At 46.5% G+C, this 23,917-nt stretch overlaps 1 protein-coding gene across 2 annotated transcripts in view; it reads right to left on the minus strand.

Moving 5' to 3' along the window:
* The window catches only part of fbxw7 (F-box and WD repeat domain containing 7), a 157,237-nt gene that overhangs the window by 57,065 nt on the left and 76,255 nt on the right, over positions 1-23,917 (minus strand). The gene's annotated exons all lie outside the window — the stretch shown is intronic.

The following is a 23,917-nucleotide window of genomic DNA, read 5'->3' on the forward strand; positions in this document are numbered from 1 at the left end:
GCAGAGAATAGAGAGATGAGATGAGGGAGGGAGGGAGGGAGGGAGGGAGGGGAGGAGTGGAGAGTAGAGAGAGAGTAGCAGGATAAAGGGGAGGAGTGGAAAGAGAGAGAGGGGGGAAGGGGAGGGGGAGGAAGAGAGAGAGAGAGATAGAGAGAGGGGGGGGGGGCAGGAGAAAGGGGAGGAGGAAGATAGAGAGAGAGAGAGAGAGAGAGAGAGAGAGAGAGAGAGAGAGAGAGAGAGAGAAACCCTGCTCCTGCTCCTCTGAGGATGCAACCACACGACAGACTCCTGGCACACAGGGTAATTGTTTTTGCCTCTAAAATTATTCCCTCAAGGCAGCACTTACAACTAACCAATTTAAATTAAGACCTTGAATTGAGTGTTTGAGTTATCACATGTCACATGCATGTACATTTACATTTAACAGGAGCACAGAAGCTCCAATGAAGTGTATAGGCTATCTCTTGTTCATTATTATTATTATTATTATTAATATTAATTACTGTATTTTTGAGTGGTGCAACCACTCCAAGGAACAGCAATGTCTGTGTTCCCGTGTTCACCTATGTGTTCACCTATGTGACGTTAATGAGCACCAGTATAATGATAGTGCTGCACTGTTGCCTGCTAATGAGAGAGAGAGAGAGAGAGGTGGAGAGAGGTGGTGGTGGGGGTTGGGGGAGTTGCACCACTCAGTTCACATGAACTCAAAGTTTAAATGCGTCTGAAACACGAAAGCTGCCTTAAAGGCAAAAGAGTACCAACCACACACACACATGCACTTTACTGGAGGATCGGATTATATTGTCCTCCCCGGTGGTGAAAGGAGAGTGGTGCAGTCCGACATTCAACAGTATGTCCTCCCGGTGGTGAAAGGAGAGTGGTGCAGTCCGACATTCAACAGTATGTCCTCCCGGTGGTGAAAGGAGAGTGGTGCAGTCCGACATTCAACAGTATGTCCTCCCGGTGGGGAAAGCAGAGTGGTGCAGTCCGTCACCAACAGGTCCGTACACGGACAAACATGGCTGTGGCAAAGATTTTCGGTTTTACACACCATTATAATGTTCTTATTTTGATCATAACACCCACTTACTGGACGTCAAGTCTCCAGGTTTATTTTCAATTTTTTATTTACAAAAATGACCCCCTCACAGGGGGGGGGGGTGGAGTCCATGGGGAACACGTTACAACACCACATATCACTCTTTCCACAGGTGAGATCATCCAAAGCGTGCCAACTGTAAAAATCTAAGGAGCTTAGCTGACTGTCTGGTTTTGTAACAGTTCAAAACAAACACAGCAGCGATTCTCAAATTTTCTTTCATTTAAAAAAGATGTTTAACATAAAGCACTTCACACATCCCAGCCAACAGACAGGCTGCATGACGGAACACAGGCATCTCCGTTTGGCCGCGGCAGCACAAAAACATTTACGTCCAGACAGTGTACCTGCTTATTTACGCTGAAAAGCGGACAGCCCCGCTCTGTGCTTCCATCTTAATATGTAAACAACTCCACGCATGGCACGCCTTCATTAACAAAGCTGGCAGACGGCGGCTGGCCCACTGCGTAGGGGAACGCTCAAAACAAATCAGACGGAGTGTAAACATCTCTTCCACGGCTAAAAATAAGCAGGTGGTGTAGCGACAGGCCGCAGTCAGGAAAAAGGGCTGTTCTGTTTGTATTTCTGTCACACCTGGTGTCACACGGCACTTCCAGGAGAGCAGCGAGGTAGTCAGGCAAACAAAGCAGCGCAGGCACCTTATTATCTTATTCAAATACGGGGGGGGGGGGGGCTTGCTTTGTTTGGCTCTCCGAAGAACAAGCACAAAAGTTTCCATTGATTCCCTTGGACAAAAAAATCTAAAACAAGAAATATTGAATGGCATTCAGGTGTCTGCTGTGTGCCACGCGGTTACCCAGAGCTACTTGGAAAGTGATTCTCAATTATAACTGCACTGCATACGCCGTCACTCCCGAGTGGCTACAGTGTCTCTGCAGAGTGTATAGGAAGTCGATTCAACATGGAAAGCAAAACAAATCTATCCACCCTTTTCGCACGCGTCTGAATTTCTTTTCTCTCAGCGCTTCATGCAGTCTAGGGGGGCCTTATGCGCCACGATTCATAGTCTTTCCAGACACTTGTCTTATCTATGCAGTCATCTAAGCAAGAGCATCACTGGATAGATTGTCTGGGGCATAGACTGCACTGCAGCTTGCTTCCATTGTTGCTGATCGCAGAACTGACGCTGTGTATTCTGCTGTTTTACCTCATTTTGGAGTAAGAACAACTGTCAGATGCAGAGAGCACAGGTGCTTAGCATCCAGGTACACTGCATAACTTCCACTAATAGCTCTGTACTGTATAATGCATGGAGTGTGCTGCTGGTAATATGAAGCTGCATGGTCTTGGGATACCAATTAGGACGCTGACGTTTTCTTCATTAGTCCTTCTAAACCCCACCACTATTAACCCCAAAGAACATATTCTGCATCATTCATCACTTACACAACAAAAAAAGAATCACAGTCACTCTCTCTCCTGAGAACGGCCCTTTTCACAGGTGACGGGGCATTGAAATCCCGGCAGCCTTTGAGGCACTCAACGCCTACGCCTTTATTCAACCGTCTAGAATACAGTGGGACATTTGGGGTGGTGCTTTACAACCCAGATCGGCAGCGAGAACTCAAGCTGAATTATTCTTTGACCTGTATTTTACAATAGCCGAGTAGGAGCTGGTAAATGTGGCCTGGAGTGTACTGTGGCCCTATGCATACTTCATCATACGACCGATAGTGATGCGATATAGTCTCCATGCTTTATGAGGAGACCTGTGACCTGAACGAATGCTGTGACTCCCACAAACCAGCACAGCTGCACCTGCTTCTTCATGTTATTATAGTACATCTGTTTGAGGTGGGGTGGGGGGGGGGGGGGGGGGGGAGGAGGAATAGGGGGCAGGTGTTGGAGGGGTTAATCTGGACCTTGTGCACACACTGGTTTGTTCTCTGTTCTCCCAACCGGTTGCCATGGTAACGCCCCAAAAGTGCACTAAAAATCTAAGCGTGAGGCGCGGGATGGGGAGGGGAGGGAAGAAGAGAGGTGGGGATGGGGAGGGATGGGGAGGGAAGGAGAGAGGTGGGGAGGGGAGGGGAGAAGAGAGGTGGGGAGGGGAGGGATGGGGAGGGAAGGAGAGAGGTGGGGAGGGGAGGGGAGGGAAGGAGAGAGGTGGGGAGGGGAGGGATGGGGAGGGGAGAAGAGAGGTGTCGCAGGCAGGATAGTGTGTGTGTGTTTGAGGTGTCCCTCATGAGCCCACCCACCCCACCCACACACCACACAAACCCCGTTCCCCTTCATTGGTCCAACCTTTACACAGCACATTGGAATGCCCGGCATGTGGGGTGGGGTGGGGAGGGGGGGGGAGGGGGTGGGGAGTTGGACCGTGGCCTTTCAATAGGGCCGAGGCCTCCTTTGTCGTTCTCCTTCTGCTGCTCTGTAAAGCATTAACCCCCCCCCCCCCCCCCCCACCCCCAGTACTACTGGCCACCCGCTTATCAAAACCTAGACCACCCCCCCCTCCTCCTCCTCCTCCTCCTCCTCCTCCTCCTCATGAGCTGGACACAAAGCGCAGAAGCGGCATTTGTTTTTGCTTTATATCAGTAGATGGTTCCATTAGTAAATTAACATTGAGGATTGTTTTTGTAGATTGGGGTCCAAGGGATTAAAGTAAAATGGTATCAAATGGGGGGGGGGTCGGTGGACTAATGCCTACAGTATTAAACTGAGGGTCCGGGAAAAAAAGTAATTAAACTCACACTCATTCATCAAAAGACCTCTGACCTTTAGATCTCCCGATGAGTCAGTTATGATTTGCTCGATCTACTTTTCGGCCTTTTTTCGGCCACGTCAAAGTCAGTCTGTCTGTATGAGTATGGGACGTGCTCAGTGCTCAGCCAAGGGGACGGACAAAGTCACATGTTGGAGACGGGTGTGCCACCGCTCAAAATAATCCAAACCCATTACGTGATATTCAGAGCCGACAGTGAATGTGTGAAACACTGTCTGGTTACGTTACGGTGCGGTGTGGTGAACAGCCAGGGGCTAAATGCAAATGCTCTCCCATTTGACTTCCTATGCAAATAGTAGGCAAGGTGAGGTTTAAACAGACACCAGCACGCCGTTGTGTGCCGTTGCGTTTTCAGGGACGAAAGACAGAGAGTCACAGTATGTGTGAATGAAATTAGTTTTAGAGATTAAACGTTGATGGATTGGAATTAGATTAGGAGCTGCAGAAAGCAGGTCGAGGAGTAAATCCTAAATCATACTTATTTTGCGTGTCGCGCATTGAAGAGATCGTCTCGTTTTGATGTGCGACGTCGGCACAAAACTAAGTACGAAAAGAGGCTTAAGCCAAGGCGACGCCATCTGCAGCTGAAGAGGCCGGTCTTGAGCAAATGTTTAACCCATTTTGGCCTGACCTCGAAATTTAAAAAAAAATCTTCTAAATCCTCCAGTTTTCTGAAATAAATATTTTCACGATTTTTCAAAAAATAGCAGACCTACAAAGCTCATAGCGCGCCACTCGGAGCTTGTAGGTCTGCTGTTTTTCAATAGCTAAACTATAACATAATGTTTAAAACAACCAAAAAGGGGTTTCCGCCCAAAATGTATTAATGTGGCGGTGCTGAACTTGAAGGACACAAATACTTCCTGGGTAGTGATGCGTTACTAAATAGAGCCGTGTCATTGTTTGATTGTCCTCACTGTGACAAAATGAGCGGGGGGGGGGGGACAAAGGGCGAGGGGCGGGGGTCCTCTCTGCTCAATGGGTTTTCAGCAATAGTTGAGCGACGCAGGGCACATTCCAGACTGGACAGATGACATGCATGTGATGGAGGGGCTGGGGGGGTGGTGGGGGGGCCGGGGGGTGGGGGGGGGGGGCGGGGAGGAGGGCTGGCTCCATGAATAAGGAAACGATGGATCATGCCGTTAACCCATTCTGACCTGAGATCAGATTCATACGAGGTTTCCACCGGACACACACTGGTCTGATTAACCCATTCTGACCTGAGATCAGATTCTAAAAAAATGTCAGTCGTTCTTCGATTTTTCAAAAATAGCAGACCTACAAGCTCGTAGCGCGCCACTCGGTGGCGCGCTATGAGCTTGTAGATCTGCTATTTTCAATAGCTAAAGCATAACATGATGCTGACACCAAAATGCGTTCCCGGTCAGAATGGGTTAATTCTCGCAAAGCACCAAAAAAAAAAAGAAAAACGGCATCGTCTGCATGGGGTGGGATTAGCATATTCCTTCAGCCACCCACGCGACCATAACTCCTCCGTTGCCCGATGGGTTTGATGGGGTCGGGTCAATTGAGGAAATTGAAGTGAGGACCAGCGCTGGCATCTCCCCCGTGTGACACCGACGAGGTCCATGGGAAATAAATGAGCCAAAAAGGAGGTCAGCGTTTTGCCATTACCGACAATTATTTACAGATTTTTAGTTACCAGGCAGACGGGTAGCATTTTAAAAATGTATTAAGGCTTTGGGCTGAAGTCTGTAGACACTTCTGAATAGCAAAGAAAAATGTCTGAATGCCAGACAGAGAGAGGGTGCACACAAACTGCAGTAAAACTTTTGACATTTAGAGAAAGCAAGGTGAAGCCCCCCCCCAACAGTCTGATAGTGTTCAGTGCCATTCCCCTTTGACAGGCCCTCACAGACACTCACATACCACACAGACACACTGGAGGACCAGCCCATATCGGGGTTGATAACGCCGACATAAATTACAGAGACAAAACTAATACAGAGCTTTATTTGTTGTTTATCACAGAGCAGCATCTAAATGGCACTTGTTATGTCCCCGCAGAAAAGCAGCGAAGGTCACATTTTATGGTGGCACAACAAGGCATTGAAGCTGACTGATAGTAGTGTGTGGTATTTGAAAGGGCAGGAAAGATATGAAGTAAATTGGCTAACAAAGTTTAAAATAAATATTACACGTATGCCTTTGCATTTTATTCTGCTTTGGGAGGGAAGGAAAGGAATATTGACCTTTCTTTTGCCATTTATCTAGCCAACGGTGCTTTCTGTGAAAATAGACCATGAAAATCTAAATTGTATCTGCTCCCCTGTGAGATAATAGAAATAAAAAGGAAGTATTAGGGAAGGCAAAAAGCAGTGTACTGAAGAAAAGGAGAACATTGTACCGTTTCTCTGTGGATCATTTGTATTCCTAACTCCATGCAGCAGAGTTGGAGACGGTGGAACGTGAATTTAAAAGGCGCTGGAATTAAAAGCTCATCGCAAACCCCGTTATAGTTCTTCAAACAACGAGTCATCGGTCGTTCGTGGCACACAGAACCAGAACCTGCATTTTTCCCCCACAGTGCACGTCTTTGACGCAGAAGTCCTGTTACAGATTGCACCAGTAGAGCAGCGCTTCCCAACCTTTTCTGCATCAAGGAGCACTTGAAGATCTCAAAGGCAAACCGCCCATCTGACCACTTAACAACTAGGCAGCCGTTCAATGCACGTTCATTTTAATGATCAATTAATTGTGTATCAAAGTAACCAGAATAGTATACTTATTATTTCAAGGTTTTAAAGAGAGGGGAAAAATAGCATATCATATATTATATTCTATATATTCTTTTTTTTAAATATACATTTTATATTATCATTCAAATCCTAGTGTTTTGACAATTATTTGGGGGCCCACTTGCAATACCGCCACGCCCCCCCGCAGGCTGGGAATCAGTGCACCAGAGTGGCACATGTCTATAACGAATTGAATTGCATTTTTATAGCTCCTTTCCAAGTGCTCAAAGCGCTTGACAATGAATGGTTCATTCATTCACACATCGGGAGGTGAAGCGGCGAACAGTCGATGCCAGCGGCCTCACTTCACATTCACACACCAATGGTGGCGAGCTAGCACCGACCAACTCATTGGACTCAGGCCATGCAGGGTTCAGTGTCTTGCCCAAGGACACTTCAACATGTGGACAGGAGGAGCCGGGATTCGAACCGCCGACCCAGCGATCATTGGACGAACTGCTCTACCTCTGACCTGCTCTACCTCCTGAGCCACAGCCGGCCCTAAATCTACTGCAGTCGAGGTCTTGCGGGGATGTCCCAGAGGTCATGACCCGGTCTCTTCTCCTCGCTGCCCCCACAGGCCTGGAAACAACGGCCAACTTGTCTGTACTGATTTATTCACGCCAAAGCACTCGAGCTGATCACTGATCTGGGACTCGACGCGATTGGTTAAAACGAGAGAGGAAGTGGAAGCCGTTGGGTGTCGCCAGGGGACCAAATAAATCAGCTGGCGGAGGAAGTGCCGTGGAAGGGGAAGGAATTAACCCCTCGGCCTCCAGCGTGTACAGAAGCCCAGGGAAAGATGCTTCGCAACAGGAAGTCCAACATTGGCTCCACTGTCGACCCCTCTGCCGTACAATGAGTGACTGTAACCGCTTCAAAGTAAAGCTGACCTTTAGCTGTGGCAGATCCACGCTTTTATGGTCCGGGGGGGGGGGGGGGGGGATTCCAGGATGCTGGAATCATGTGATTGCCACAGGGCCAATGCAAAGAATGTTTGTATGATTCATGACCATGTATAGTCGTATCACTTCTTTAACCAATTGAACCCTATATAGTACTTAGTCGTACGACACATGGCTAAAACAATAACTGATCGACAAGCTCAAAGTGCATGGAGATTTAATAGAATTTTAACACCTATAATACCATGAGACAGAGATGTCAAGTTGAACGTGGTTAAGGAAACCATGCGTCGGAAAGAAAGCCACCAACTACAACAGTGTGATAGAAGGCCTATATATATATATATATTCAATACTACAAAAGGGGGTCACATTGGTGACTATTTTGCAGCCAGAATTTCGTCATGAAAAAGTAGCACATCTCCAACAATAGAACACTCGACAACGCTCTCTCCCTAAAGCCCGTTTTCAGTTAGTTTGAGTTATTGAATATGCATTCTCCCTCAACTGTCACATCTCATTTACAAATTAAATCGAGGAAGGATTGTTACAGACGATGTAACTTGGCTCAACATTTGCACAGAACTGGACAAAAACTAACAACTAATTACGCAGGGAAACAAACAACCAAACAAACAAACACACACAAAGAAAAAACCCCAACTAATTACTGTGCATTCCTCAGGGAGCTGAACGCAGCTACATTACACCTGCTGGGCTTTGGCTGCGGCCCGGAGTGTCTGGGTTTGCTTTGAGGAGTTGCCCGGGCACTCATTGGGGGAGGTACTCTGGCGTGGCCTCCACCATGTTTGACCTATTGACCTATTGGCTGGAGCTACCAACGGACACCTTCTGGTCCATTTCCACTTCATGTATCTCTCAAATGATCCCCTCCGTCTTTTTAACCACTTGTTTTAAAGGGATTGAGACATAAAAAATATATATATGTTTTTGTAATTCTTATTTGTTTTAGGTTTTCTGAGCACAATTGCACCTAAAAAACCTGAACTTTTAACATTCAGTAGATTTTATGTGGTTTTCTGGCTCAAACAAGTGCTTCGATTTTCCTGTGCACTGTGATGTAATTTAACAGTAAAAAAACCCAAACATTTGCCAGCAGATGGGAATTTTGCCTGTTTTCATTGCAGCTCAAAAAGGCTTCAGAACACACAGAGAAAATCCCAGGTGACAGAAAATCCACTGAATGTTCAAAGTTCCGGTTGTGTGGGTGTAATTGAGCCTAAAAGAAAAAATAAAATAAATGAAACTTAATGTAAGCATTATGTTATACTTTAGGTATTGAAAAATAGCAGATCTACAAGCTTGTGGGTCTGCTATGACATAATTTTTGGGGTCCTTGACATGAAATATTGAGCACCACTGATAGAGAAACATATAGGTATGTCAAAAAACATTTCTGACATAGGATTTAGAAGACATTTATTTTTATTTCGACTAAATGGGTTAAGCCCTATACTTCATTGACTGGAGACTGTGAAGAGATTCACATCTGAGCTCCTTGACTGAAAAAAAAAAAGTGCATCCGTCATAACATCCTCTGGCCTGTTACCATTTTGTCGTGGCCTTCTAATCCTAAATGCAATCTCACAATTTCCTCCATCTCTGGAACCGAGGAGTCATTTGCATGCAGCCGCGCTGTTCCAAGCCAATGGTATCAGGAGGAAATAGCCCTCCCCTGCCGGAGGGAGGTGTTTTGCGGCCCTCCCCATATTGGATCAGAGGAGTGTGCTATTCGCTCCCACGCGTCTGCAGATCAACACTACGAGGGAGGGGGGGGCCTAACCTGCAGTGCACATAGTGGGATTGCGGTGGGGGCTGAAATAAACAAACATTGGTCATCCCCGACGCGTTCCCTTTGATTTGTACCAGCAGTTTCAGGACAGCGGCGGTGGACTGCTGCGACAAGCAGGATATTTCCGTATAATCAAAATTCATCTCAATGCCGAATAATCAACTGTAAGGCAGTGTGCTGTGAGACGCAGTTTACTGAGATGAATGACTGAGACACAACACACACACACACACACACACACACACAGAGAGAGTATATTTCGCCCACGTAAGCTTATGTTGTGATGGGAACACAGGTCTGCCTCCATTCAAAAATAACTCCAAATTACAGGCCAAGGTCTCCACTAACAACAATGCTAATATGCATTTTCATTTAGACAGAACGGCTAGAGAGCTTGAGTGGCCGAGAGGAATGTGAGTGAAACAACAACAACAGAGCCATTCCCGCTACTCTCTGCTGGCACAGCCAGACTCAAACTTCATTGCAGGACAAACTGTAGTGTCTTTCCTCCATATAAAACACCCATAGTTGCCAGAGAGCGGGAGTGTGGGGGGGGGGGGGGGGGGGGGGGGGGGGGGCAATACGCCTGTACCAACTTCAGTGGAGAGATAAATGCTTCCAACAGCTCGCGGAACAATGGTCTATAACTCAAAACCCAGGAGCCCTAGCAGAAGACATGCTGAGGGGGCTGAGAAGCAATTTGGAATCGAGGATGCGGTAACCGTTGCGGTTCTGTTCCGGTTGTCTTTTGAAGATTAAAACCAAGATGAATTATATCGACAGGTGAGCCCAGAGGATGAGAGGGGATGAGATAACGTGGAAGGAATGCAGGTGGAACGCGTGAACTGAACGGCCCCCTTTTTTTCCTGAGCTGAAAGGTTCAGAACGCAGGCTCTGGCTTCCAGCGCTCTCATGATCTCGCCTGCGTCGGCCAGGCAGGCGAGGCAGAGTGACACTCATTGAAACGGCAACAAAGGGCTGAAAAGACGCGACTGCCGGCTTGAACCGTGCGCTCCTATTTTCAGGAAGCGACGGCCGGGTGCGTTTGATCTGGCCTAGACGCCTTCCATGGGCTTCCCATGCTCCGTCTCCCGTCTAAACGGCCTTCTGGGGATTAGACTTATCTCTGGCGGGCCGACGGCAGCGGAGTGCAGGGTGATGGCAACATTTTTAGCGACTGACTCAACTGCTACCCATGTCTCACTTCATGCAGAGTGAGAAAGAGAGGGAGAGAAAGAGAGCGAGATAAAAGGGAGATTGAGAGAAAGAGAGTTGGAGAGAGTGAGAGGGAGAGATAGACAGCAGGAAACAGAGGTACAGTATAAACAGAGAGAGAGAGAGAGAGAGAGATAAATAAACCATGGTCAGATTTTGAAGGAGGATCAAAGAGAGAGGCACATGAAAGGATGCAGGACTATGTTTTGGCAGATTTTTGTTTGACTGACGCAACGGCACGGCAATGCAAACCGTGGAGCGACGGAACAAGTCGGCGAATAATCTCTGAAAATTCCATGTCGTGTATGTGCCTGAAAGATTGATCGTATCTGAAGGAATACGGAGATGATGTAAGATGATCGTGTCACACGAATAATGAATTAGGTGCATGATATGTGCACATGAACGGAACAGGAGAAAGATAAGAGAACATACTGTGTGTGTGTGTGTGTGTGTGTGTGTGTGTGTGTGTGTGTGTGTGTGTGTGTGTGTGTGTGTGTGTGTGTGTGTGTGTGTGTGCGTGCGTGCGTATGTGTGCGCGAGTTGGGAAACATGCTTTCTGATGTCAGAAGCAGACCTTTCTGCATGAGCGACGTCTCCTGCAAGGCGTTGCTGGTGTAGAAGGTTCAGGACAAGAGGGAATACATTTTGTTCTACTGCCTTAAACATGATACAGATGTAACAGGTTGAGTGCCTCAAGTCCCTTAGATGTCAAACTCTTAGGTAATATAGGCATATGAAGACTTGTAGGGATGTAACGTAGGCCAAGATATACTCATCTTTACATGACACGTTATTTTCTGGCTGTTCTGCGTAATATATGGAATATAATCGATTGCCTCGGTTATGCTTTCTCAGCCATGTAGAATTGCTTTGTGGTAGTTTGTTTCACCTGCATGGTGAAATGTTGAAATATACAGCCTCACATTGTAGGTCAATATTGATAACTCTCAAACTCTGCTTTTACAATTTCACATTTATTACACACATTTTAGACAAAAGCTTTCCTTTACCGATGGGACAGGGTTTTACAGGGTTTGTAGCCTACTACAGGGTTTGAATAAAAGCCAAATCCAAGCTCATTTCACACATTTACGTGTCAGAGCTTGCAGAGGGGTCGACCAGCAACGTTATACCGTTTCAGCAAAGTACCATTCCATGCGAATGCTAATTCTCAGATTTGTCCACGCTTCATGTATCAAATCTCACGATAAGAACACTAGTTTAAGGACTTTCAAAGCAATTTACTTCTAAACTCAGTGGAATTCCTGACCGTAGTAGGAGAGACAATCACCACATACCACTGGAGGATTTCTCCAGCGTTCGTACAGAGAGCCAGTTTCCACCTCGCATGCCTGTCTCCGACACGTGACTCGACATGTTCTGTGGCAGCAGCACCGTGGGAGGGTAGAACCAAACAGAACTATGGTTCTGTGGCAGCAGCACCGTGGGAGGGTAGAACCAAACAAACAGTGCAAAACCCAAACAGCCCGAGGCAAGTGTGGTGCTGCTGCTCAGGCAGGAAACGCCGACACATATTGGGGAGCAACACAGCAGCACTAACAGGCTCAGGGCCTCAGTGTGTCATGCCCACATTATGACGCTTAATTCATCCTCCGTTGTGTGCCCGTGGCACACGCCAAAAATAGCCGATCCCCCCGAGCTCACAATGCGTTGCAATTGTCTGTGTGGCGCGGTCACGGTCACATGTGCGTCAGAGCGGTCTGGGTCGGTTGGCATTCCAACGTGTGGAGTTCAACATTCGCTACGTTTGCCCAGGTGTCAACCAATACAATAGGGGGAAAAGCGTGATGGTTGACCCAACTCAGCGAGCTAATGTAAGTCAAAACAAACACAGGAGCAAATCGGCACCCAAATACAGGTCAATACAGGCGCACACCTGCGGAATGATAACCCTGATTAACGCAGGTGCTTGAATCATGGTTATCGTGGTTATTAACAATGACGATTGGGAGGAAACCAGGTTACGTGCATTACTAGACCCTTTGCGAGGCTCATTTCTGTGCATTAGCCCCGCGGTCTTTCTAAATGAAAAGAAAACGTGTAAATATTGCTGCTACCGAGACTAAACGCAATTACCACTGTATAGGCCGACTGCCGTGGGATTACATTTCTGCTTTCAGTGAATGCGAGTAAAGAAGAAAAGAAAAGGTATATCAGTAATGTGTTTATGCAGGAGCAGGAAAGATGGCAGTTAACGCTGAACCCCACGGCACTGCAGCCCACCACAGACTGGCGGGCTGTATCAGAGGGAGGGAGGCAGTTAACGCTGAACGCCACGGCACTGCAGCCCACCACAGACTGGTGAGCTGAACCCCACGGCACTGCAGCCCACCACAGACTGGTGGGCTGTATCAGAGGGAGGGAGCGGTCCTTAGGGAGACGTTCCCTAACCTTTCCATGTCAAGGACCCCCAAATCGACACTAACGAGCCCGCGGAAGAGAGAGGCTACATTATGCCAGGGACCCCCATAAGAGAAGATTGTCACGGCTCTAGCAGTGATTCTCAATCCGTTTAATTTCAAGGACCCCCCGTTTGACATGCATTAGGCTACGGACCCCCATTTCATGGCATTTCTATCTCAGAGAATACAAATGGAACCAAATTTGGTCCATTTGTACACTCTCTGAGTTACAGACCCATAAGGGTCCATTTGGTTCCAAACTATCCTATAGCTGAGGACTCCCTGGAACTCCCTCAAGGACCTCTGGGCGTCCCAGGACCCCGTTTTGGGAACCACTATGGTAAGCTGTATCAGAGGTGGGGTCAGAGGGAGGCAGCGGTCCGTAGGGAGAGGTGGTCTCGTGGGATTCGGCGTGCTGAATGTGCGGGCAGGGAGGTCAAGAGCCTCCGTTTCATTTCCCTACAGCCAGGGAACCAGTGAACCCTGCAAGGCATCAAAGTCTCCCCCAAGTCTGTCTCCTCTGTTTGTGTCTCCCTTCCTTCCTCTTCCTTTCCACACACGGACGCACACACGGTGTAAAGGTCATTTCAGACGGGCAGTGGTTAATGCGCCTAGTAGTACTTCATCTTCAGTGAGACCTGCATTTTTTAGTGTTTGAGGGGCGGAAACGCGAGCGTATTTATGTGGACGCGCTCCCGTGAAATTGCTGCTCGCGTGCACGGAACGAGCACGCGAGCAGCAATTCCACTGACTAGACCTGGATTGTGTCGAGCTTCGCGTTGTCGTGCCCCTCATGAGCAGACCTGGGCATTCCATATCTTAGAAAACAAATAGCAAGTAGCGAAAATATAATAAGATCTACAAACGACGAATACAATTGAAAAAGGAGAATAAAGGGGTGGTTAACCACTTCAAACAGTGTATACTTTGTAGACCGGGGTCTCCTAGAGGTCTATATAATACCCCTCATTTTTCTCCTCTACACCAAATAATTTCATTGAATTTTGCCAATTTTCACAAAATGTTTGGCCTGTTATTATGACCTGCCTGGAATAGGGACACCAGGGTCCACGTGGGGTTAAGGTATAACGGAGAGAGATCATTCAATACAGACAGGACTGAAATCCTGTCCTATAAACGGTCTCCTAATCTAATAGCCAGCAGTCAGAAAAGTGAACGTCTCTTTGGGTCCAGTCGCTGCTAGACAGCGGTAGCCAGGTCGCCTCCAATAGAACAGGTCAGCTGTAGTTCAGCTCTGGGCATGGGGCCGATGTCGGGAGGCCATGTGCGCACCGTTTGTCCACCTTTTTCCCCCCCCAAAGGCAGGGAGACCGAACGAGGAGCAACAGGACGTCTCTGATGAGGTGCGACCCACGCTGGGGCTTCTGGACAGTGAGGGAAGTGACCCACGATGGGGGCTCTGGACAGTAAAGGAAGACCCCAGCTGTGGGCAGGAGGAGAATCCAAAATTATCTCTCTTCTCTCTCCGTATGTGTGTGTGTGTGTGTGTGTGTGTGTGTGTGTGTGTGTGTGTCTGTGCGCGCGCGCGTGTGTGTGTGTGTGTGTGTGTGTACACACGTGTGTGGCCTGCTTTCAGATACCCATGCAGTTTTATGTAGAAGAGGGCAGCAAGAGGACACCGCCGGAACGTCTTCCGTTCCCATTCCACGACCTTCCAAACCCTTTTTCTTCTAAAGTCGTCACGAGAGAGAGAGTAGACGGCCTCCTAACCGTTCCTTGGCACGCCCACTGCTAACAGGGAACCATTGACCCCATTTTCAACCCAAATCCCTATTTTGGGCATTGTCATTATATACAGGCAAAAGAAAGAAGCAATTCTTTTTATCATTTTGGATTGGGCTTCAGTAGCAAACATAGCAAAAACAAAATAACATTTCTGTGTAAGAAAGAAGCGTTACACCGGTATACTAAGCTGACTGTGCGGCAGCAGTTTCTCAGGGTTATGTTGGGAACATCACAGACCAAGACAAGCCACAGGTTGTGGAGAGGAGGGGAGAGGAGACCGCCCGGGAGGACTTCGCCCGAGGCGGGGAGATTTTGGTGGCAAGGCGAGCTCCTACACAGACGTCCCCTTGTATTATTCAGTGCGGCAATCTGCCTGCCATTACTAAAACATGGCGTTGCAGGAGGAGGATGTAGAAAAGTTAAGTGCCGGGGGGACGTTTAAGTCGAATCACCCCCTTCTAAACGGGCCTCCGCTGGGAGCGGAGGTTAACGCTGGCCCCCGGTTAGCATGCATGACTTCATCCAGGCACAAGGCGAGGATCCCTGCCCAAGTGATACGGCACGCCTGCTACAGCTCCAGAGGCCTCTGCACACTGCCCTTTAGACCAGAGCCACTCGTCCCAGTGTGGGCTATAGACGAGGAGAACGCCGGGACAAAACTACTTCCTGTCTCCAGCAGAAGGCTTGGAACGGAGTGGAAGAATGGCCCCGTTTCAACGCACGCCAGATCTCAATTCCGTTGACGTTCGGCCATTGAAATGGTCAGGGGGGGGGGAGGGGGGGGTGTTTGCTTTGCCTTTGCTTCCCTTCTTTGAAGTGTTTACCTGTCCTGCATTCTAATGTTGCTTTCTATAGGTCTGTGGTGGTGCGCTTTAACAGACTCCACTCAGACGGGGAGAGACTCATGTGAGAGACATTTTGTTTTTTTCCGGGATAACATCGGCGGTGACAGGTTCAATTCAGTTCAAATTCAATTCAGTGATTTCAATAGCTGGCCTTCATTAAGAGTTTTCCCACAGACCCGACGCCCGAGGCTTCAGAGACGCAGAGTAAGAGCTAAATAAAAAATAATTAATGAAATAACACGGGGGCGAGGACGACCACAGATGGACACGGTTTTTTAAAGAAAGCCTGCAAAAGCTTTGCAGTTAATTAACTTGTTCCATTGTTGCAGTGTACTCTCCCGTCAGGAGAAAAAATAAAGTGAGGCAAACAAAAGCTATTATTTACCCTCCCTAAGCTATTCACAATGCACAGCTGGCTGCCCACGAAATGAATGAGGAAAAATAACTCGTTCTATTGTTTAAAGCTTAAAAAAGGTCAAGGGCGGAGACCAGTAGCCACATATCAGTGCATAAACACAGCCCTCTTCACAATGCATACATACAGTATACAGTGCAAGACCACTGAATGGCTGTGAAGCTAAAACAATGCCCAGAGTTATATAAACCAGACGGAAACCCAGCGCCGCCACCGAGGGAGGGGCCAATGGCCTCGCGCCAGTCAGGGAGGCGTTTGTTTGCTTTGATGTTTTTGCTTTCATTCATTTATACATCTTCAATAATAGTCAATAAATAATGATGTTGTGCATGGCGTGTACCGTACGTGTGATGATGAGAGATGAAAGACTGAGACAGACAGGGGACATTTTGAACAAGGCCCTGGAAAACGTTAACAGGACTAAATCCCCTTCTCTTCACGGGGACAAGTAGAGCCTGAAGACCTGATGAAGGCCAACTGAGGCCAAAACGTTGTGTACCATCACCATGTCATGTCTGTGTTTAAAGCAAACTAAACACTGAGGAGCGATGCTGTGGTAATGACTTTTTAGGGCCCCATCTTACCCCTATCCCTTAGCCTTTTATTTTAACCTCATGGTCTTAACAGGACTAAATCAGCTTAGCTACACAGTAAAATCCTCAGTGTAACTCTGGGAGTGTACATTTGTACACCCCCAGAGTTACAAATACTATTACTATTACTATTACTATTACAAATACTATAAATATTATCACCGCGGATTTTGCCGTGCATGTTGTGGCACCTTTTTTTGTGGTCCAGATTGAAGTCTAAAATAGCGTGTGCTTATTCAGAGTAGCCTACGTTATAAACCCTAAATCCTAGTGAGCATGGACGTACAGTAAGCTGATCTAAAATACTTCTATTGTCGTTTATTATTCATCGCCCAGTGCCGTGTCGGGCAAGGCTACCTCGCAATAGGAGTGGAAGGCGCATGATGAGCATATTATTTGTTGCAAAGCATCTTGCCCGAGGGGAAGAAGAAAAAAATATAAAAAAATAACGTGCGTGTCGAGCGTGTGTGTGTGCTGCCTCCCGATAAAGAGAGGCCTTGCGCCGCTGACTTCGCACGGGGCCTTCCGTATCTGCCCCCCCCCCCCCTACCGGAACCTCTCCGTCACTCAAGCCTCTGTAAACCCACCAGCACCGACATGGACAGTCAGCGGGACCCGGCTGAATCCAGGGTGCTCTAAAAATAAAGCCGTGGAGTCTTTCTAATGATACCGTGTGTCACAGTGTGTTCACATCATGGCAGGGAGGCACGGACTCTCGTGGGAGGCCCTTCTGTGTAGCATTCTCTCCTATGCATAAAAAAAAAAAACCCAACTGCTCTCTCATTGCGGCGGGAGCATGCTGTGTGTAATGTTAACATGCATCTTGCCTGCTTCACGGCCCTAGTGATTACACTGATAGCCATATGAGCTTCAGTGTATCTTGGCACGGATTGTACAAGTCTCCGGAAACCGTGCTGGAAGGACGGAACACTGTTCCAACAAAAGACAATTCCCTCGTTTGGTGTTTTAACAATGGCGGTGGAGAGCTCTGGTTAAAAGGTGTTGGGCTGAGATCTGGTGACTGTGAAAACGGCCCATAGCATATGATTGTTCCACCTAATATACCTGCTCACCAGACCATGAAATGACCCCTGATGCCCTGTGGATCGTCATCCTGGATGACACCACCGCCACCAGCAGAGAAAGCTTTCATCATGGGATGAAAGCGATCACTCGGAATAACTTCATCGATTTTCAATTCCCCTTTCTCTTTACGGGGACAAGTAGAGCCAAGACCTGATGAAGGCCAACTGAGGCCAAAACGTTGTGTACCATCACCATGTCATGTCATGCGTTTAAAGCAAACTAAACACTGAGGAGCGTTGCTGTGGTGCTGACTTTTTACTTTACCTCGTCGCCAATCCCTCGCCTTAACGGATCAATATCCTGGACGAGTTCCAAAAGCCAATCATCAGCAGCAGCTCAACACTGCCTGGTTCAGGCACAGACTTTGAAAAACATGTTTAAAAGAGTTCAAATAGCCAATCTACAAGATCACAACAACGCGTCGATCGGCTAGTTGAAGTATTTCACAATGCTTAAGTTAAGTGTAGAGATAAGGGGGTACGGTGGCGCTGTCATTTTGTGTGCAGCACCAGCAATGAACTGGATGTGTGCTGCAACCCACTGTTTTTGGACAATGGCCTCCCAACACAGGGGCCATGCTGTTGGACAAAATTCCCTTTCTGCCACACGGACATACAAAATGAGGGCACAGTAATATCACCAGAGATACAGAGCTAGCCCTGAATGACCATAAGAGGCTGTAACTCTGAGAGCGTTCAAATTGAACCAAATGGATCCGTTAAGGGGGTCCTTGCAAATTAGACCACTAGTCTTGGACTCCTAATGCAGGGGGTCGCGACCCCTCGGGGGGGGGGGTCACCAAATTATTTTGGGGGGTCCCCAAATTATATTTCAAAGATAATTATTTTTAACCATAAACCACTGTACCTCCTCACTGTGCCCGTCCACGGACAGGCCTGCAGCGCTCGCTGTGTGGAGAATACAGTGACTCATCATCTGACCATATCACTTCTTTGCACAACATTGTTAGACCAGAGTCTAGGTTTTTTATCACAACTCAAATCCACTTAATTAAATGTGAAGCGCCTGCCATAACTGTCACAATAACCAAGCCTCTTGCACGGTGACTCAGCGTGACCATCCTATTGTGGCATTCTCTGCAAACTAGCAGATCTACAGAGCCATTCATTGGCCAAGAGATTTGGTGCAAAAGATAAAAAAAGTATATAAAGCAACTCATAAGAAGTGGTTAACCTCCTAGACATATTATGAAAGTATCTGCATTTCTCCACTACTTTATTCAGGTTTTTTCCTTTGTCACCACCAATCTATGGCTTCGATTAAGTTGGTCCTCAGTTTCCATAAAACTCAGAAAAGACCGAGCGCTACAATAATTATCCTGTTGAGAGAGTGGCGAGGCTGAGGACTATTAAGCAATATCTTTCATCAGCAGCTCTTTCTCTCCCCCCTCTCTCGAATACCTTAATTCTTTGGTGCCTGTGTCCCGTTAAGCTCGCGGGCTGTTATAAATCACGCCCCAAGTCCAATTTAGAATCCATCAAGAACTGAGTGCCTCAGGAATAACTTGACTTTCCGTCAAGTATTTCGCAACGCTAAAGCCATTTGGGTGTGTGTGTGTGTGTGTGTGTGTACACGTGTGTGTGTGTGTGTGTGTGTGTGTGTGTGTGTGTGTGCATGTGTGCGGTGGAGCTCGTAAGTGTTCGACATTGTAACCTTTGCCCATGCCTTTGTTGACATACGGCCACAGAGCTGTCACTTGTATCTTTTATACGCTGGAAAACGGTCTACAGACAGAGCTCTCCGACACAACGTGTCCCATTTCGTTTCTCCACGACTGGCTTCAGTAGAAGAAGGATGTACTACAGCGTCTCTTCTCCTTGGAGAAGGATGTTCTCCTTGGAGAAGGATGTTCTCCTTGGCGCCTCCATCTAGCCAGGGAGCCAATCTCTCTAAAATGAGTGTCTGGAACATGGACGCTAAAGGCTGGAACAACTTGGGACTAAAAATAGACGTTCCTCCTCCTCCTCCCGCAGACAGAGCGTCTTGCCCTGTCCCTCCACACCACAGTAGCATTCTCTGAGGGAGGATTTTAAGAGGGTTTCCCGCCAAGGGAAGCCACGCCGATTGTCTTATTGGATCTCGGGGCTGCATTTTGGGACTTGTGGAATACGTCTCTTGTGGGGGGGGGGGGGGGGGAGAGGCTAGACAGTCCTTCTGAAGTAAGCCTGATTTATACCTCATCATATTATGGCAGTGGGGGCTGGCGAAAAAAATGCAAGCTCGTCTACAAGCTCAAAGCACCGCTATTTGGCCCTATTTTCGGCAAGCGACACCACCGCACGACAGAGTAATATGCGTGAAGCATTTGGAGGAAGTAAGAGTGAATTGAGTGTGAGCCCAGCTGGTGGGATATTGCATCTAATTCTACAACCCCTCCTCCTCCTCCTCCTGCTAACCATTGCTTCTTCTCTCTCTTAGCAATCTCTCCTTTTCTCTCCTTGGGGCCTGAACTCTGTCGGGGAGGAACAGACACTGAGTGGGTGTCCACAAGACTCATTTCCACACAGCACGTGTCAGGATGCAACCCTCCTCCTCCCCCCTGGCTGTGGTCAGTCAGTATGTTACCATTTGATTTATTAATATTTTCAAAGCTGTAATACCGTGGTCCATCAAGGAAATTGCACTCGGGGATTAAAGCAAAAACAAACCTCACAATTAGCACAATATGTTAATACGTTAAAAAAGTACTATCAGGTACTATCATTCTTTTTTAATTTACAATAGAGCACGGATTATTATTGCTAGTTTGACCCATTTGAATTATTTAATAAAAAGTGACTGAAATATGTCATGGAGACTGAGAACTTGAATCCATGTGTTACATGTGCCCTATATGACTCATGTCAACACAATAACTAGCTATACTGTATACACAAAGACAGTCCGGAAATTGGTTCATTCATTAGTGCAGGTTTTATATAACATCAGTAGATCAGTGAGTCACAGTTTGTTAATGTGTGACAGTCACACATTAACACTTCTCTTTGGAAAATGTTCTTTCTTCTCCAATAATGCATCGTATTAATAATACTTGACACTGAATGCAAACGTTGAATTATCGTCAGTAAAGCTTGTTTAGCATGCAAAGGATGAGAGTTCTACTTCCATCCATTATTGATGATAACACTGCCACAGGACTCAGTGTAACAACTGGCCCTTTAACCCATTTTGGACTGAGTTTGATTAAAGAAAAGGCTTCTAAATCCTAACATCTTTCTGAACGTATGTTTCTACGTATGTCAGTGGTGCTCAACCTTTTTCATATCAAGGACCCCCACAATTATCTCTATTGGGCCACGGACCCCCATCTCAAAATATGTAGTTCCAGGGACCCCCTCAGAAGCAAATATTTTCGTTAAAAATGTTCGCTCTGAAAAAATATATATATTCAAAGATTTGTGCCACATTTTCACGACTTAAAAAAAAATAGCAGACCTACAAGCTCGTATAGCTTGTAGATCTGCTATTTTTCAATAGCTAAAGCATAACATAATGTTAAAAACACCAAAAGGGGTTCCCGCCGCAAAATGGGTTAAGGAGCCCAACCGTAGAAAACCAATAGGACAAAGCCGCCATCCGGAGGTATGATAAGAATGGCTTCTGATTCAGTTTGGAGTGTTGCTTGATGGATATGTCCGTCTAGTCAAATACAATCCAGGAGATAAAGATTGGGAAAAGCCAGACGAGTGGAACAGATGTCGGCTTAAAGAAATGTGTTTTTACCGACAAAGTCTTTTGGCGTTTGCATCACCTTAATTGATTGTGACATGATTTCCCCGTTGCCTGAAAAACAATGTAGTGGCGGTTTCATGTGAGTGGAGGGGGTTGATTGAATCCCCCCCCCCCCCCTTTTTCCCATCACTGTATATGTTTTCTTTTCCCTTCCTTTATGATTAATTCCTGTTCTGTTCTTTAACTACCGTATATAGAAGTGTCTATTTGTACGTCTCTAAATGTTTTGATGAATTGAACATGGTGGGCCCTCTTGTAAACAAGTGTAATGCTTAATTGGGCCGTCCACTCACAGTTAACAGTCTTTGTATTGAGTTTGTGCTTGAAATGTACTGTAATTCGGCAAACTGTTAATACATATTTCAATCAATCAAAATACACATTTCTGTGTCAAAACAATGTCGTGGCGGTTTCATGTGAGTGGAGGAGGGGGTTGATATACAGATACAAATTTCTGCATAATTGGATAAGTCACTTTTTTTATGGAGTGCTGCTGGAAACGAGCCTGTTCCCTTTCCCTGCTGACGGAAGGCAAATGCAAACTGAGGAGGAACTCAAAGAATGTGTCTCTGCACATCTTACCAAAGCAACGACTCCAAAACCTGACAAAACACTAAGCCCCATTATTTATTTAATTGGTAAGTATGATTTTTCTGTAACGTCAGCTGCTCTGACATCCAACAGACAGTGACAGATGTATATTAATTTGCTGAACTGTAGACAAACAACAATGGCTTTTCTTTTCTTCTTTTTTTTTAACGATTTTGTAACCCATTTTTCACCCCCGTGTCAATTATCTAATGTGATCCTGGGCTCTACACACCCTCCGCCAACCTAGTCCCCATATATGGGGGACATGGGGAGAGCAACGGACTTGAACTCATGCTTCCTTCATAACAATGGCTTCTTGAATGAGAACTCTGACGAGGAGCATGCCCGCAGTGTTGATTTCGTCGGCTAATACTATGACGAAAGATGTTGGTCGACTGCCTTTTTTCACTGACTAAATGGGACCGAAATGTAAACTAAGCTATGATGATTAAACTAAGACTAAATATATTGCGTAAAAGACCCAAGTCTGCATTTTACACTTGGTTGCACGCTGAAAATATCTACAAGCTCACAACGCTCATGATAGTTAGTCGACTAAAACTAGACTAACACCAAAACCTTCCAGGTGACTAAAATGTGACAGAAATCTAAAGGAAAACGACTCAAAAGACTGACTAAAATCAACAGTGTGACGCAGGCCATGGCTGAACACACAGCAGGGCAGAAACGTGTCAGAAACGCTGACGTTGCTGGTGAGAACATCCGTCTACATTAGAGCCGATATGGGCCCATATATTGAGTGCATTTCCCCCCCCGTGGGATGCATACCAGTCTGAGGGTCCTTGACATTAAATGTCTGAGTACTACTACAATAAACGTCTATATCGTCCGGCCGGATCAATTATGCATTTAATTACTTTCAACGTGGCTTCCCACATTATATGGGACATTTTTGTCAGTTGTGAATGTAAGTCGCTCTGGATTAAGAGCGTCTGCTAAATGCCTAAATTGTAAATTGTATAAAACAGTTAGAATTGAGCTTAATTTGGTGAAATATTTCTTTTTTTGAATAGGGCTAAATTGGTGAATGTATGTTTTTTTTTTTTTTTTCATTATTCGTAAGCAAAACGTTCTCAAAAATAAAGATCAATCAAATCTAGCATTTCAAATTGATTCCAAGTCATTTTCACAAAATATCCCCCCAAACATCAGTAATTGGAGGTCTATGGACTCAACCAAATCGGACCCCCATTCCCCCTAAGGACTCTGGCATGCGTCACACTCATGTCTGAATCACATCCATCAATCCAAGGACCAATATGGCCCCTTTTTCACCACCTTTTCTTTTAACCTCATGGTCTTAAAGGATCAATATCCTTGACGTGTTCCAAAAGCCAATCATCATCATCATCATCAGCAACAGCTCAGCGCAGCTTGCTTCAGGCGGGGAGAGGGAGGAGACGGCCGGCCTGGAGGCTCTGCTGCGTCACAGCTGACCCCATACCTCCCGCGGTTGACCTTTTCATGTCTTAATAGGCAGCGCCACAATGGTGGCCATGTGCCTAATGGTTTAAGGCCTGCAGCCCATCTGCCGCGGCTGGCCGCAGCCAGCGAGGAGGAGGAGGGTCCCTCCCCGGGACCCCCGGAAAAATACATTATGAATTAACCACTTAAACCACCAGCACCGTTTCCAAAACGGGTGAAAATGGCAGAGAGAAAATGGCAGAGAGCTTGTAGAACTTCTCAAAGGTTTCTTTCTAATACATTTAAAAGATGATTTAGCTTATTTCTGCGATTCTTTTGAAAAAAATATTGGATTTTTTTTACTCCTAATTAGATTATTTCTGCGATTCTTTTTTCTAATTTATGAAAAACATTGCATTTTTCATGTTTTAACAAACGGGTCCCAACCCATTGTCCTCCTGGGGGTCTGTGTCTCAGCACATCCTCTGGGACAGCTG

This window comes from Protomyctophum bolini (genome assembly GCF_963924005.1).
Source record: "Protomyctophum bolini genome assembly, chromosome: 3".
In the NCBI taxonomy this organism is placed as follows: domain Eukaryota; kingdom Metazoa; phylum Chordata; class Actinopteri; order Myctophiformes; family Myctophidae; genus Protomyctophum; species Protomyctophum bolini.